This window comes from Elephas maximus, chromosome 8, assembly GCF_024166365.1.
Source record: "Elephas maximus indicus isolate mEleMax1 chromosome 8, mEleMax1 primary haplotype, whole genome shotgun sequence".
NCBI lineage: Eukaryota > Metazoa > Chordata > Mammalia > Proboscidea > Elephantidae > Elephas > Elephas maximus.
In genome coordinates this window covers 33,686,226-33,704,018 of record NC_064826.1, presented here as the reverse complement: position 1 = coordinate 33,704,018, position 17,793 = coordinate 33,686,226, and the positions used below count along the sequence as shown (strand labels likewise).

The 17,793-nt window shown below is 36.2% G+C and overlaps 1 protein-coding gene across 7 annotated transcripts in view; it reads right to left on the bottom strand.

The window, feature by feature from the left end:
* TFEC (transcription factor EC) overlaps nt 1–17,793 on the bottom strand; it is a 205,354-nt gene that overhangs the window by 86,486 nt on the left and 101,075 nt on the right. For 2 of the 7 annotated variants that reach the window (XM_049893995.1, XM_049893996.1), the window contains exon 1: nt 11,630–11,762. The exons of the other annotated variants lie outside the window; for them this stretch is intronic. The gene's annotated coding sequence lies outside the window, so the exon portion shown is untranslated. Of the gene's footprint in view, nt 1–11,629; nt 11,763–17,793 lie in introns of those variants that run through there. 7 annotated transcript variants of the gene reach the window in all.

The window sequence follows — 17,793 nt, the reverse complement described above, 5'->3', positions numbered from 1 at the left end:
ATGGTACCTCTGGGAAGAACTCAGGCTTCTAGCTAAAACTTAACATTGGATGGTGGAAACCAACATACAGGATTAACATCTCCAGAGATCTGCCTTAGGTCAATTCATCTCTCTGTGATGTCTTATCCTCTAGATGGAAATAAAAACAGTGAACTCTCTTAAATGTGCCCTATGGTCTGATTAAAGATTGAAAAGGGCTCTAAAAATCCATGGCACTTCCAGGGAAAAATGCTAAATATCATTATCATTATTACACCAAATGCCCTAATTTGGTCTCCTCAGATTCCCTTTTTATGTAGATTCCATCAGACTCTGACTTTTGACTTTTTGCCCTTCTGACCAAATCTCCAATGACAAAGCAAAGGGAAATGTTGAGGCAATTAGTGGGAAATGGAAGCAATTAATTGCCTTTTTTAGTGGAGACCTGGCCTCTGTGAATTAGTTTAACCAAAAATAATCACTGACCTTTCTCTGACCAAAGTGAAGCAAATCTACTTGATATTTGTCACTGGTGATCCATCTGGTGCTTCAACATTAACAAGTCTCTCCACTTTGCACCTTCATTTTTTGAAATAAAGCCATCTATTCTGGGTTCCTTGTTACTTCTACAACTGCAATTTTTGAAAATCTAATATAGTCAAAGGACTTGTTATCCATGTGTAGACCATAGAGCCATTTTTAGATAGCAGTGGTTTCTGATTTTCCCCCCTAATCTGTTTCTCCTTCACTGCTGTAAAAATGGGATTCTGCTCAAAATGAATGAAACAGGACAACAAAACTCGTTTAAATTTTAAAGCTCCCCAAAAAAGATTACATGATCTACCTATGTCTAAGTACCAGGCATATGTAGGTCCAAGTCCCCACCTTATCACTGGTGATCTTGAGAAAGTTTCTTAGCCCCCGTAACCTCTCTTTTCTCTTCTGAACCATGAAGATATGAATAGTTCTCGGCTAGAAGGTATTGTCAGGCTCAAATGAGATGATAACATGTAAAGCCTTTAGTATATGATGAGAGGCCAATCAATGTTAGCTATTATCAACTGTTTCATAGAATATGATATGTATATTTCATATAATATAGCTGATATTGATACTCACTAAACTCTTCTAAGATAACTGCTTCTCAAGCAGGAGTAGTTAACATTCAGTGTCTTCATTTTCATTCCCAGTAAAAGACTTACTATTTTAGTTTGTGCTTGTGCATTTATTTTATAAATTCTTTCCTTCTAGCACATTCTGGAATTTCTTTGCTTACTGTTTTGTTGTGGTGGTGGTTACTTGTTTTGTCTTTAGACAAATACGTCTTCAGTAAGTGGTCAAAAGTTTTGTTGTACATCTCACTGGGTGTGTCTAATAGCACTGAATCCCAGTGAATTTAGAGACAACTTAGAACACTCCATGTTTCACGTGGAAACAAATAGGAATGCAAATGAATTGGCTATAAATTTTGAGAAAAAAATGGAAAAGTAGACATGACCTATGAAGAAAAGGCAAATGAAGGGTCACGTCCCGAATATGCAGGATTTGTGCATTCTCTACTACATTTTTCTCTGAGAGTTTTGTCCTAAAGTGAATTCCTCTGAGGCTGTTTTCATAGGAGAGGACATTGAGAAAAAAGGCTAGATATGTGAGACAGCAGCTCATGGTAATGTTTAGTGCTCTGAAAATCTGTCAGAAATGAGGGTCCAATGGCCCCTTAGAGGGGAAGAGAGAAGTTCTCCCTTCAGGCTTTGTGCTGGATTTCCAACCCAATAGCTCCCACACCTGATCTGACTTTAGTGTTCCAAAAGCTGCTCTTCAGGCACAGGAGATGCAGATTTGAGCACCAGCAGACCCCTTGTACTTCATGCTCAGGCCCTGTCCCAGCCCTTCACTCTTCACATGAAATATTAACTCAACTTAAAATTTTCAGAAACACACAGACTTATTCAAAGTCACATGGCAAGTTAGTAGCTAGCTAAAAATGCTGAACTTCTGACTTCCTATTTCACAGTGTGTTCTATCAGCACTAAACCAAGCAACCACAAAGAAATCACTGAATCATTTGCAAATATTTGCTTGGTCCACTGGCTAAGGAGCTAATCCATGTTCAATTTCAGTGGTTGTTTTTACAGTGGAAAATATTGGAGTCCTCCCCCTTGGATTTTCTCATGAAGTCGACTCTGTCATAGTTTCAGCAAAACATTTGCCCTCTGTTCTTGCCAGAAGTACAACTACTTTCAAGGTATTACCCAGAAACTACCACACAGACTTGTCCTTACAATTAGACACAAGACAACTCTGTAAACTAAAGCCTATAACTTATGAATCCAGTCTTTCAACCCTCCGATCTGTCTTCTAAAAGGCCAGAGCCAGAAAGATCCAGTTAAAACACAATCAGGTAAAAACACAACTCTTGTTAAAATCCTACGACCCTTAAAAGCATAGTTCTTTGTGGTCTACCCTCACCTTCACTCTCCAGCTCTACTTTATGTCATTCCCCACAAAGGACCCAAGCTCTAATCAAAGGTCCCTGACTGTGCCATACTTTTCACAACCCTCACGGGCTAGTCTTTTAGTCCAATGCCTTTTGCCAGGCCTTTATTCTTAGTCTGTCTTAGCCTGGAAGTTCCACTGAAACGTGTTCAGTATCATAGCAATGTGCAAGCCTCCACTGACAAACAAGTGGTGGCCACACATGAGGTGTACTGGCTTGAAATTGAACCCAAGTCTCCCACAGGGGAGGCTAGACTTCTACCACTGAACTTCTGCCTTCCTAGAGAATGGCTAATTATCTTTCAAGATATACTACAACTATCACCTGTGAGCCCTTCTCAAACTCACAGAGCATTCATATACAGTCAGTTCTCATCATTCCTTGTAGTTATGTTCTATAAAGTCACCTTGAACACTGAATTAGTGAATGCTGAACCACTGCTCCATGGGAAATACAGAATCAGGTTTTTCAGAGGAGCTGGTCACAACATTTTTGTCAACCAAAAAATACATAACCTTATTTTCTGTTTAAAGACATCTTATTTGATATAAGGAAACCCTGGTGGCGTAGTGGTTAAGTAACCTAGAGGTCGGCAGTTCAAATCCACCAGGCACTCCTCAGAAACTCTATGGGGCAGTTCTACCCTGTCCTATAGGGTCGCTATGAGTCAGAATCAACTCAACTGCAGTGGGTTTGGTTTGGTTTGGTTTGGTTTATTTGATATAAATTATTGATTCATTAACATTGAACTCATGCCAGCCTTACTATAACTCATGCCTCCACAAAGTTTATTGAACACATATATTTTCTCTGTAAGGTACATCACAGCCTTTTTGTGTTTAGGAGCAGTAGATAACACTGCCACCACTCGTTTGTCATACTGTGATGGCTTGTGTGTTGCTGAGATACTGGAAGCTATGTTACTGGTGTTACAAATACAGCAGGGTAACCCATGGCAGACAGATTTCAATGGAGCTACCAGTCTAAGACAGACAGAGAAAAGGACCTGGGGATCTACTTCTGAAAAAATAGACCCGTGAAAACCTTACAGATAGCAGTGGAACATTGTCTGATAGAGTGCTGTAAGGTAAGCCCCTTAGGTTGTAAGGCACTCGAAATACGACTGGGGAAGAGTTGCTTCTACAAAGAGCTGCTGTAATGTCATTGATGGAGTAAAGCCTTTGGGACCTTCATTTGCTGATGTCGCATAACTCAAAATGAGAAGAAACAGCTACAAACATCCATTAATAGTCGGAACATGGAACATACGAAGTATGAATGAAATAAAATTGAAATTGTCAAAATGAAATGGAACATTTGAAGATCAATATCCTAGGCATTAGTGAGCTGAATTGGACTGGTATTTGCCATTTTGAAAATGGACATTCATATGGTCTACTATGCCAGGAATGACAAAATGAAGAACATTGTTGCATTCGTCATCGAAAAGAACATTTCAAGATCTATCCTCAAATAAAATGCTGTCACTGATAGGATAATATCCATATGCCTACAAACAAGACCAGTTAATACAACTATTATTCAAATTATGTTCTAACCACTAATACCAAAGATGCAGAATTTGAAGATTTTTACCAACTTTTGCAGTTTGAAATTGATCAAACGTGCAATCAAGATGCATTAATAATTACTTGTGATTGGAATGCAAAAATTGGAAACAAAGAAGGATCAGTAGTTAGAAAATACGACCTCAGTGATAAAAATGACACCAGAGTTTGCATGATAGAATTTCGCAAGACCAACAACTTATTCATTGCTGATACCTTTTTTCAATAACATAAACAGCAGCTAATCAAATGGACCTTGCCGGATGTAATACACAGGAATCAAATCAACTACATCTGTGGGAAGAGACGATGGAAAAGCTCAATATTGTCAGTCAGAACAAGGCCAAAGGCCAACTGAAGAACAGACTATCACTTGCTCATGTGCAAGGTCAAGTTGAAGTTGAAGAAAATCAAAGCAAATCCATAAGAGCCAAAGTACAATCTTGACCATATCTCACCTGAATTTAGAGACCTGCTCAAGAATAGATTTCATGCATTGGACACTAATGACCAAAGACCAGATGAGCTGTGGGATGACATCAAGGACATCATAAATGAAGAAAACAAAAGGTCATTTAAAAGACAGAAAAGAAAGAAAAGCCCAAATTGGATGTCAGAAGAGACTCTGAAACTTACTCTTGAATGTAAAGTAGCTAAAGTGAAAGGAAGAAATGACGAAGTTAAAGAGCTGAACAGAAGCTATCAAAAGGTGGCTTGAAAAGACGAAGTAAAATATTATAATGAAATGTACAAAGACATGGAGTTAGAATACCAAAAGGGAAAAACACAGCCAGCATCTCTCACGCTGAAAAAACTGAAGAAAAAAATTCAAGCCTTGAGTTGCAATATTGGAGGATTCTACATGCAAAAAATTAAACAACTCAGGAAACATCAATAAAAGATGGAACAAATACACAAAGTCACTGTACCAAAAGAATTGGTTGACATTCAGACATTTCAGTAGGTAGCATATGATCAAAAACCAACGGCACTGAAGTAAGAAGTCCGAGCTATGCTGAAGGCATTGGTAAAAAACGTGGCTCCAGTAATTGGAATACCAGTGGAGGTGTTTCATCAAATGAATGCAGTGCTGCCTATGCCAAGAAATTTAGAAGACAGCTACCTGCCAACCGACTGGAAGAGATCTATATTTGTGCTTATTCCAAAGAAAAGTGATCCAACAGGATGCAGAAATTATCAATGTCATTAATATCATATGTGAGTAAAATTATGCTGAAGATAATTCAAAAACAGCTTCAGCTGTACATTGACAGGGAACTGCCAGAAATTCAACCCGGATTCAGAAGAGGATATGGAACAAGGGATATTATTGCTAATGTCAGAGGGAATTGGTTGAAAGCAGTGACTACCAGAAAGATGTTTACCTATGTTTTATTGGCTATGCAAAGGCATTTGACCCTGTAGATCAAAACAAACTGGATAACATTGCAAAGAATGGAAATTCCAAAACATTTAATTGTGCTCTTGAGGAACCTGTACATAGACCAAGAGGCAGTTGTTTGAACAGAGCAAGGGGATGCTGCATGGTTAAAATCAGGAAAGGTTTTTGTCAGGGTTGTATCCTTCATCATATTTATTCAATCTGTATGCTGAGCAAATAATCCAGAATGCTGGACTATATGAAGAAGAACACAGCATCAAGATTGGAGGAAAACTCATTAACAACCTGCATTATGTGGATAACACAACCTTGCTTGCCTAAAGTGAAGTGGATTTGAAGCACTTACTGATGAAAATCAAAGACTACAGCCTTCAGTATGTATTACACTTCAACATAAAGAAAACAAAAATCCTCACAACAAGACCAATAAGCAACAACACATAAATGTAGAAAAGAGTAAAGTTTCTAAGGATTTCATTTTACTTGGATCCACAGTCAACACCCATGTAAGCAGCAGTCAGGAAATCAAATGCCTTACTGCATTGGGCTTATCTCCTGCGAAAAACCTCCTTAAAGTGTTAAAAAGCAAAGATGTCACCTTGAGGGCTATGGTGCACCTGATCCAAGCAATTGTATTTTCATTTGCCTCATATGCACGTGAAGGCTGAACAATAAATACAGAAGACGAAAGAAGAATTGATGCATTTTAATTACAGTGTTGGTGAAGAATATTGACTATACCACGGACTGCCAGAAGAACAGACTAATCTGTCTCAGAAGCAGTACAGTCAAAATGTTTCTTAGAAGCAAGGATGGCAAGACATGTCTCATGTACTTTAATCATGTTTTCAGGAGGGACCAATCCCTGGAGAAAGATATCATGCTTGGTAAAGTAGAGGGTCAGTGAAATAGAGGATGATGCTCAATGAGATGGACTGACACAGTGGCTGCAATAATGAGCTCAGATATAGCAAGGATTGTGAGGATGGCCCAGGACCAGGCAGTGTTTCATGCTATTGTATGTAAGGTCACTATGAGTCAGAACCGACTCAATGGCACCCAACAACAACAAAGAGCACTGCAACGCTATGCTCAGGGGTCATTCTAAACAACGAAATCACCAACAGAAAGCATAAGAGTACAAAAATTGTGACAGCAAATAGACCACAGAAGGGACACCTGTTTACAGTTGAGAGCTAAAACAAGAAGTCAGACTGTTGCCTTGTTTGACCTCAGCTGGAAACATTCACATCAGGTCACTCAAATTTTTTGCTGTTCTGTGCATGTCTGTGAATTACTACGAAAATACCACAAATATTGATTTTCAGGGTTAAAATAAATTTAGCAAGTAGGCTAATTCACAAATATGGCATCCTCAAAGAGTGATGATTGACTGTCAATTCTCATCATTGATTGCTTTATTATAACATGTCTCATGCAAATAATTGCTGAAATGCTTGAACTGCTTATTGGCAGGCACCTTGTCTTATGCATCTCAGTATCCTCAGGGTCTAGTGTAATAGTTGGTACACTCCTCTAACTATACACCTTCAACTTAACCAAATTTACATAGATAGGAACCAAGTTATTGGCCAAGGCAAAATCACATATTCTCTGCTTTAGTCAGAGAAGTCTTACCTACGGGGTTGTTCCTACTCTAAGAGTGAGTATGCTCAGATTTTTTTCAAATATTATAGCCCCAAATGTCCATAGGAAGTGATCAATAGGCTAATAAGAAAAAAAAATGGTTGTTTTCAATAAAAACAACTGTAGATGTTTAAAAACTTGAGAGCAAGAGAAAGTAAAGAAGGCTAAACACTCTTATGGGGAAAATATTTTGATAGTAGGTCCCATTCTGATGGACAAGCAGTAAATCCTCCATCTTATAAAGGTGCTGTGGATATGTTATCTGTAAAAGATGATCATTAGCTACAGAAGAGGAAAAGTGATTGGCTAAAGGGAAACATTTGGAAGTATGGGTAAAAGATCAGATGCCTTTTAGCCTAAGATTAATTAAATAGAAGCCTAGAATTTTACCAGAACTTAAAATCTGATGGTGAAAATGTTGCTAACAAAACCTTTGTTGTAGGTCTCAGTTCAGTAGGTTCAATCCAATTTGAATCTGCACAAGATCAAAGGCAGCAGAGAGTATAAACCTCTTATCTGTTGAGAAATTCCCTGCAGACACTAGCAGAGATCACTACCTGTCTAGGAAGATTTTCAGTGTAGTAGGTACTGGTCTAGATTTTTGGGGGGTAGGAGAAGATGCTTGATAGAATGTGCATCAGCCCAAAGGAAAAAACAAACAAAGAAAAGCAGGATTTAGCAATATACCTGACTAAACAGAAAATCCTGGCTCATGTTCCTATTTGCATGGAAATACATCTAAGGCAAACTGAAAGGCTTTCAGAATTTAATTTCTTCATGAGCACAGGAACTTCTGCAGTGGAAACATGTTTGCGGAAGGAAAACTTTAAAGGAGGAAGGAAGGAAGAGATAGAGAGAGTCTCCGGCCCGGTAGAAGGAGCTAGAAGGTGAACTACAATCTGTGCCAGAGAGGTGTGCTGAGGAAGAGTGTCTTAGGAAAGGCAAGAGGTGACTTGGAAATACTCTCCCATGGTGATGAACATAACAAGGCGTGAGAGTCCTTACTAAAACTCAACCTCTGTTTCTTTGACTCAGTCTCTTCAACTGCCTTTCTTAGCTCTATTTTTGAAATCTCACCTGTTCTTTCAAATCTCAAGAGACTAAAAAAAAAAAAAAAAAACACAGCTAACTAATGGGTTTTTAAGATCATTAAGCTCAGCCTCCTCTTGTTTCCTGAAAGCAATTTAAAAAACCTAGAACAAATCTGGACATCTGAAGAGATTCTACACCCTATCTTACTGTTTCACCTTTCCAATAAAATAGACCCCCTAAGTTTTCCTAACGTAGAACATAAACTATCTATAATATATTCTCATACCATTCTTTTTTGTTAATGGATAAGTGGCCGAGGTTGTCCATGTTCCAATAAGCATAATTTAATGGAACCACAAAATCACCCATTGTTCACTAAGCTCTCATTAGGCAAAGCAGTATCTGCCAAACACCTCGATCCTAACTCCATAGACTCCTTAACTGGCTGGTAATCCACAACTCTATAAAATAAAGAATATTTTTGTACATTAGTTCCGTACTACTCATTTTTTCTCCCTTATAAGACTATTGCTAATCTCTCTCCTCTCCTCATAAGTTATGTCTTTATGGACGCTTGCCTGTCATTCTTATCCTTCTCTTCACACACTCTGTGCTCTGTGCCTCATAGACTTGCCTCCCTACTCCTGATAATCATCATCAGTAAAACCCGAGCAGGAACATAATTAATTAATTAATTATAGATAGATCTATAAAAAAAAAAAAACACCGTGATAAATAGATCTATATACAGTGATAGATCAATATATAGTCATGCGTGACTTAATGTCCACGACACATTCTGTGAAATAGGACGTTGTGTGATTCGGACATTGTGCGAACACATTACAGGCAGTCCCCAGGTTACAAACAGCTGACTTACAGACAGTTTGCACTTAAGAATGGACTGCCATAAAGCCTATTATATTAAAACTTTGAGTTAAATACAATGTTTTGTAATAACAAACTCATACACTACTTTGTGATGCTCATGAAAATATTGTGTGGTTTAGAAGTGTTTAAGTGTTTTATAAGCATAGAAAGGTAAAGTATATACTATATACTAAGACAAACATTTGACTAACTGACACTAAATAAGAACTGTGTGTACCTGTTCTGACTTACGTACAAATTCGACTTAAAGACAGACTTTGGAATGGATCTCATTTGTAACTCGGGGAATGCCTGTATATAAGAGACATGAGATATCCATGTTGTGTGCAGGAAGCTGTTGTGTACACTATGTTCCGTTACACCTGCTATGTCCCATTCTCTGACTGGAATTTCTGAACTCTTTTATAACCTTATGGGACGATGCCTGTACATGCAGCCGGACATTGCACAAATGGATGTTATGTAGCATATGACTGTATATACATCTGTTTATATATACATTTATCTATTTATATTTATAAATACTATATTATAACTGGAAACCCTGGAGGCGTAGTGGTTAAGTGTTACAGCTGCTAACCAAAGGGTCGGCAGTTTGAATCCACCAGACCTTCCTTGGAAACTCTATGGGGCAGTTCTACTCTGTCCTATAGGGTGGCTATGAGTCGGAATCGACAAGACGGGACTGGGTTTGGTTTGGTTTATATTATAACTATATTATTTACATAACTTATATGTAATTATATATATACACACACACAAACATATGTGTGTGTATAGTTTGTTTTATTGTAAAAAATTCCCATATAGTAATTTGCTTTGTAAACATTGTCTCCCTGAATGTACCAATCATCACTCCATTTCTTAAATCTATTTTGTTTACTGTAAGAGTTAATTAAGTTTATCTCCCTGTAGAATCTGTCACATCTAATTGATTTCAGATACTTTTATTTGTATATCAGTTTATAAAAGATTGAATGATTGCATTTCACATTTATACTATATGTTTTATTTTATCAATATCCATCATTATCCCATTTGAATCATATTTCATTAGTTTGAGACCACTGTGTAAAAATAGTTCATTTTCTTTCGGTTTCCAATTCCTTATTTCTCCTTTCTGACTATTCAAACCTGTATTTTCCACTTCCTTTGTGATAATTACTACTATTTCTGAAAATTCAACTTATGCTAAATTTGTACATCACATTTAAATTTCTTGTAATTATTTTGGCTATTTAGAATTTATAACAAACCACTGTGTCACAATCATTAAAATTAAGCTTACTCTTAAGGAAAACTTTTTCAGCTTGTTTCATTTTTGACATCAGCTCGAAGTTTCAGTTCAACAAAATGTACTCAGACATTGAACTATTTTACTTCTTTAGAATGAATCTGAATAATTAAAACAAAACAAATAAGGAAGCAATATGAATATTATATGTATTCCATTTGTTTTGTAGCTAAAAAAATTTTTTTTTCAAAATCAAGATCATAAAATTTTGCCTACTTAAGGTAGCTTCTGCTAAAAACTAAAAGGTTTAGTGTTAATTCAAAAAACCTGCTCAAAAGTACATAACTACACACAGATTCCTCTAAATTAGTGGTGAAACAGAGTTGTCCAAAAGCTCTTGATAAAAGACTCCACGTTCTGTTTCACATTACGTTGCTGACACAATCTCTGAATGGGGAAGAATTGTGAAGATTATTTTTGAAGTCTCTTAATGTTAAGTAAAGTTTCTAGTAAATAAGTTACTAATTAAAAAAATAAGCTACCTGAAATCAATTAAAGATTACCTCAGGTGTATTTATTTCTCAAAATGTTTATCTTCAATGAAACATTCTAAGACAATATTGAAAGTATGGAATTATATATTCACAAAGACAGATATATACAAAACATTCAACACGTGTGTGTGTTAGCAGATAAGTAGGTGGAGGGAGAGAGAAAGAAACTAAGAAAAAGAGACAGGAATCTTGAAGTCTCTACCACAACTCTTTTAAATATTACAACTGAAGACTATTACTTTGAGAAGTTTTTGCTTTGGGATACTTGATATCCCTTAGACAAACTGTTTAGATCGAAACGTTCACAAAAAACAAAAATAATTTCTTAACCCAGGAAAAACAGCATATGCTAATATACTACCACCTATTGATATCTCTGCTCAATTCATATTTTCTTACCTTTAACAGAGATATTGCTAGAAAAGAGATATAGCAATAAAAGAGATATTGCTAGACTATAAACAGAAATTAACATTTACTCATGCAATAGCATATAAGATACAATAAAATGTTAAATCATACTCCAATTTAGTAAATATCTAAGGATATTAAACTGGAAGAAGAAATTGCTTTCGTTATCATGAAGTAAAACAGTGATTTCTACATCGTGATTAAAATAAGACATAGCATTTCAGTTATATTTTTCCCAAATTATAGAAAATCACAGCTTGACTACTCTGATACCCTGATACCTAGTTATCATGAAAGATGAAACCATAATTATAAGGAAAGCCACACGTAGCAAAGTAAAACAGGTATTGATTAGATTTGCCTCCCTAGTTTGTTTAAAGTACAGAAAATTAACCTGCCAGTTCAGTTACCTACCGGCAATGATTGGATCCTATCAGTTTTTTCACCTGTACAAAGCAGCACCCATTTATAATCTCTGTTCCCATAACATAAGCAACATGCCAGGAAAGACGACTGAACTAAACGATCTGATCATGAATAATGAATAGTTTGGGCTGGTTGGAAATCCACTTAGTTGAGGAAAGAGAAAAGAGAAGTGGCTCATTAGGGCATTTCCTGAACCCTGGCTGGAATTTCAGTTAAGGAAGAAGAAATGACACAGCAGTTTCAAGTAGGGGAACTTCCTTTCTTTATCTGAAATATGCTACTAATCTGAGAAACAGCACTCCAACAAAACTACTCCACAGTGGTGTGGCCACAGTAAAAGCTCTCATTGATCCCATTATTGCCCCATAAGTAACATTTCTTCCCAGAATATACACAAGCAGTACGTGATTGTTATCAGCATGGACTAAGACCCCATCTTCATTGCAACATGCTATGGTTCACACTTATCTTTCTTCAACATCCAACAGTTTTTGATTTTGAAGATTGTAAATTTGTTTAAAGTGTCAGTAGATTTTGAGTTTTTGCTTAAGGCCATCAAATTTCCCCTATGTTTTATAGTCTAATTTTCCTTACACATATTTCATTCTTAAATTGACTCCAGGATAATTTTGATCTTGCCCAAGAGTGCTTTATCTTCTCAATTTCATGGAAGGTACACAACTCACCTTATGAGATCTGTAATTTTTATCATTAGAATTTTTGTATCCTGGTTTGATCTGTATTTTTAAGGTTACTGGTTACTCACTGCCTTTACAAATGAAACTTCCAAAAAAGGACTCATTTCATGAGTTAATTGTCTGAAGGGACTTAAAAATCCAAAGACGTAAATTTGTTCCAACACTTTAATTTGTACTTTGAAAATCTCCATTCATTCTATAAATTGCATCATTTGCTTATTTTTTACCTATATTTTGATATGTATATATTATATAATACATATATATTATATTTGCATATATAATACATATAATATATGTATATATTTTAATATATATGTATATACATGTACATATATGTACATGTATATGTTTACATATACATATATACGTACATATATGTTAATTACTGTAGTTTCATGAAAAGTTATCTTCAAATACCTTTTGCCTTTGTGTTTAAAAAAATGTGCAATCAAATTGACATTCATGTTTATCAAAAACCCATTGCTGTAGAGTCAATTCCAACTCATAGCAACCCTACAGGACAAAGTAGAACTTCCCCCACAGAATTTCCAAGGAGGTCCTTGTGGATTTGAACTGCCAACCTTTTGGTTAGCAGCTGTAGCACTTAACCACTATGCCACCATGGTTTCCTAAAAAAGAGTAGAAATTACGTGAAAATATCTTAGCAGTTTATAGCTTGTCTGAAGAACTTCAAAATTATCAAATAGAAAGAAGTTCACTATTATCAATAGCAAATTGTTGAGTCACCTTACATTTTCAGATGACCTTATCATACATTTGAATCTCCTATACTTAAGTTAGAGTAAAATCTATTGATTTAAATCAATATGAGGAATGAAGAAACAGATTCATACCAGAAACATTATTTAAAAAAAGGAAACATATGGGATTTTAACGCATATTAAAGACTAAGATTGAATTTTAGTTTCAAACACTTTTTTGAGATTCAGAAGGTAAGTTTTGAAGATATATTACTGCCTGACATACATTTTAGTTTAAAAAATTTAGAAGGACACACATAGGCACCTAGGTATTAATAGTGGTGGTCTCTGAATAATGGCCCAGTAAGATAGTTGTGGCGTAGTGGTTAAGTGCTACGGCTGCTAAACAAGAGGTCAGCAGTTCAAATCCACCAGGCGTTCCTTGGAAACTCTATGGGGCAGTTCTGCTCTGTCCTGTAGGGTCGCTATGAGTCGGAATTGACTCGATGGCAGTGGGTTTTGTTTTGGTAAGATACTTGTGGTTTTAAATTTTTTTCTATATCTGTAACATCTATATTTTACATAACAAGTATGTATGTTATTTGTAATAAAATATATTTTTAATTTTTATCTTGTCCAAGAGTATTTAACTATGATGAAACAATTTAGACATCAAAAACATTTAGTAATAGGATATTACTTGCCACAAAATAATTTTGCCACACATTTCCTGCTTTCCTGTGATAAGACTATGATAAGGGCTAAGGTGCACTTGACCTAAGCCATGGTGTTTCCAATCACCTCATATGCATGTGAAAGCTGGACAATGAATAAGGAAGACTGAAGAATTGACGCCTTTGAATTACAACGTTGGTGAAGAATATTGAATATACCATGGATTGCCAGAAAAATGAACAAATCTGCCTTGGAAGAAGTACAGCCAAAATGCTCCTTAGAAGCAAGGATGGCAAGACTTCATCTTACATACTTTGGACATGTTATCAGGAGGAATCAGTCTGTGGAGAAGGGCATCATGTTTGGTAAAGTACAGGGCAAGCGAAAAAGAGGAAAGGAAGACCCTCAACAAGATGGATTGACACACTGGCTGCAACAACAGACTCAAGCGTAACAATTGTGAGAATGGTGCAGGACCGGGCAGTGTTTCTTTCTGTTGTATATAGGGGTCACTATGAGTAGGAACAAACTCGACAGCACCTAACGACAACAACATGATAAGAGTGAGATGTTGTAAATAATTCGGAGACCTCACCTACTTCAAGTCTTGTCTTTTTGCCATTACCTGATCAGTATTTATAGACTCCATGCAAGAATCATTTTAATCATATGACAGAGAAAAAGAAATATCTTCTCATGATTCATCAATAAATCTTTGTCTCTTAGGGCGCATTCTCACTTCTCTTTTTCAAGTGGTCATCGAGTCCTAGCAATACTACACTTGAAATTCTTCTCACAAAGAAGAACTATGTCAAAGAGTTTAGAAAAATGAACTTGGCTTTTTTTGGTTAAAATTCTACTGGGCTTCTTACTAGCTACATCGCATTGGTTACAGTATTTAACATCTCTTTGCTTCAAATTCCTCATCTGTAAAATAGGGATAGGAACAGCACCTTCAGGTAAGCTGTTGTGAGGCTTAAATGATTAGGCGAAACTATAACAAGTATGAAAATAAAATTATTTTAAAGGAAGAAAACCTGGAAGGAGAAGATCAGAGAGATAGAAGAAACATGTAAAACTGAGTTTCTCATTTTTCCCATTCTGAGTTTTTAAAACTCACTTGCAAACATGAGAATCATCAATGCACATTTCTTACCTTAATTTATAATTTCTGGTTGATACTTTTAAGTATGATAAAACTACCCTCTGACAAAGGAAAGAAGAAACAGGAGAAGGACAGATGGGGTAAGGTTTCCTTTTTTCTCAAATAAGATAGGGTATTCCATGAAATAATCTACACAGTCAAGAGGTGAGCTGGACAAAGAGAGTAGAATAAAGCAAGGTGGAAAATATTTTCTTAGAGATAACTCAGGCTCTTGTTGATCAAGAATGTAGTATGTTAAAAGTATTTTGGACAGTAGGTCCTTCATTGTGTGGGAATGAAGTAAAGGAAAATAAACGGCTCATAGAACTTTAGGAGAGATGTCAACAAATCACAAGAAAAAGATTATATGAGCAGGAATGTTTTTTTTTTTAATTGATAGTATCTTAGAAAGATTTGTTCATATTTCCTAATGAAAAATGTATGTGTGTCTATGTATGTATATGTATATATATAAAATATATATATATAAATGCTTTCTAATAACAAATTTTTTATCTCATTGAAGATATTCTTTGTGCTCTGAAGAGAGAAGCCAAAAGGAACACTCAAATCAGTATCTGAGAGATCTTTTTTTCTTAAATTTTTAAAGGGAAATAAAAAATAGAAATTACAGAGTTGATATTTGAGTATTCAGTTTGTTTTAAAATTGCAGTTTAAGTATTCCATTTTATTCCTTTTCTCTGCCTCAATTAAGAATATATTATAATACCTAGATCAATTAAAATACAGATGTTAACAATATGTTGTTGTTGTTAGATGCCATTGAGTTGGTTCCTACTCATAGTGACCCTATGTACAAGAGAATGAAACACTGCCCCGTCCTGTGCCATCCTCACAATTGTTCTTACATTTGAGCCCATTATTGCAGCTACTGTGTCAATCCATCTGGTGGGAAGTCTTCCTCTTTTTTGCTGACCCTCTACTTTACCAAGCATGATGTACTTCTCCAGGGACAGGTCCTCCCTGATAACATGTCCAAAATACTTGAGACAAAGTCTTGCCACTCTTGCTTCCAAGGAGCATTCTGGCTGTACTTCTTCCAAAACGGATTTGTTCATTCTTCTGGGCAAAAAAAAAAAAAATGGTATATTCAATATTTATTGCCAACACCATAATTCAAAGGCACCAATTCTTCTTCAGTGTTCCTTATTCATTGTCCAGCTTTCACATGCATATGAGGCGATTGAAAATACCATGGCTTGGGTCAGGCACACCTTAGTTCTCAAAGTGACATCTTTGCTTTTCAACACTTGAAAGAAGTCTTTTGCAGAAAATTTGCCCAATACAATGAATAAACTGACAGGCAAGTAGTGGGTTAACAATATAAGAGCATATAAAAAAATCTGCATGGTGTTGGAATGGCCAGCGTTAAATACCTGTGCTAATGACAGTAAACCTGGCCTTTACAAACAAACAGGATCACAATGTCTAGTCACTAAGGGCATGTCCTACACTTTCCAAACCACTTTCTCCACCCATTTATTGCCAACTTGGACTCATCTAATATTGTTTTATCCAGGTTTTCCATATTCCATGCATGCCCTCTACATTTGTGACTACTCTTACGCCAAATGGTAAAGAATTGGCATTAGATTATTCACTTTTATTTTGACAGAGTTTAAACAGTAAGATAAGTTAGATATACTGTCAAGGTTTAAGACCTTTAAAGTGGAATATGTTCTTGTTGGGTAGAGGTTTCCCTCAGGGGAATGTTACTACTTAATTCCCTAGGATCCTTAGTTCATGCAGCTCACATGTCCATTTCCTGTCATGACACTGAAATGAAAAGCATATGTTAAATTTGCTAACAGGAACATTTCTCAAAATGTAAATAACTAGGTGTATCTAGACTGGCATTTTAAATATTTATTATATCGGGTATAAACTATGAGTTGTCTTATCTTTCATTATAACATTTGTATATATTTCCCATATCAAAATGCTTTCTTTAATTTCACTGATATCAACCAATGAGATAAATGGGAGGAAGAATAAAAAGGAAATGAAAATATATCCAACAAAAATGCTAGGGGAAGATAGGCCAGCTATTAACAAATATAAAGAAAATATAAGCACAGCTCTATTCAAAGATCAGCTCCATAACCCAAACCCATTGCCGTCGAGTCAATTCCAACTCATAGCAACCCTATAGGACAGAGTAGAACTGCCCCTCAGAGTTTCCAAGGAATGCCTGGTAGATTCGAACTGCTGACCTTTTGGTTAGCAGCCATAGGTCCTAACCACTACGCTACCAAGGTTTCCACCAGCTCCTTAGTCAAGTAATCTGGTGCGTGCACATTACGTGCCAGGGTGTGCTAGGTACTTTCCTTGCATATGTTATTGAATGTAGTGATTTTAAAACTTCAGGTAACACACTTTAGGAATTATAAAACTAGACGATTGGATAATTAGCCCCCTTGTAAAACTCCCTATTCTAAATAAAAGGAAAAGAGCTGGTTATGAGCAGTGGCTATTTGGGTATATCTGAAAATCTGTGAAAGGAAATGGCTGCTCAGAAATTATTCCTTTCTCCTGTGTGTAGATCTTACTAATCATGTAGAACCCTCTCCTTTATTGTCTTTTCTCAACTCCAAGAAGACAGAGCTTTGAAATACCCAGGGATTTCACAGGTTTTTATGCTCCCTCTTATGCTCTCCCTGTTTGGAATGATAGCTCAGAAACAAAGAGGAGACACATATACACAAACACACATGCTTGTGCACATGTAGGCACACACACAATATGGCTGATGGTGACTCTAATCCCTTCGGGACAGAACAGTCTGCTCAGCCAGCCCAATCCAAGGGACAAGAGCGAGACCATCCATATACATGTGCATCTCTTACACGATCTGCAGACTTCCAACTGTTCTTCTGCTGGTAATTGGATACAAAGCTATAAATCAGGTAT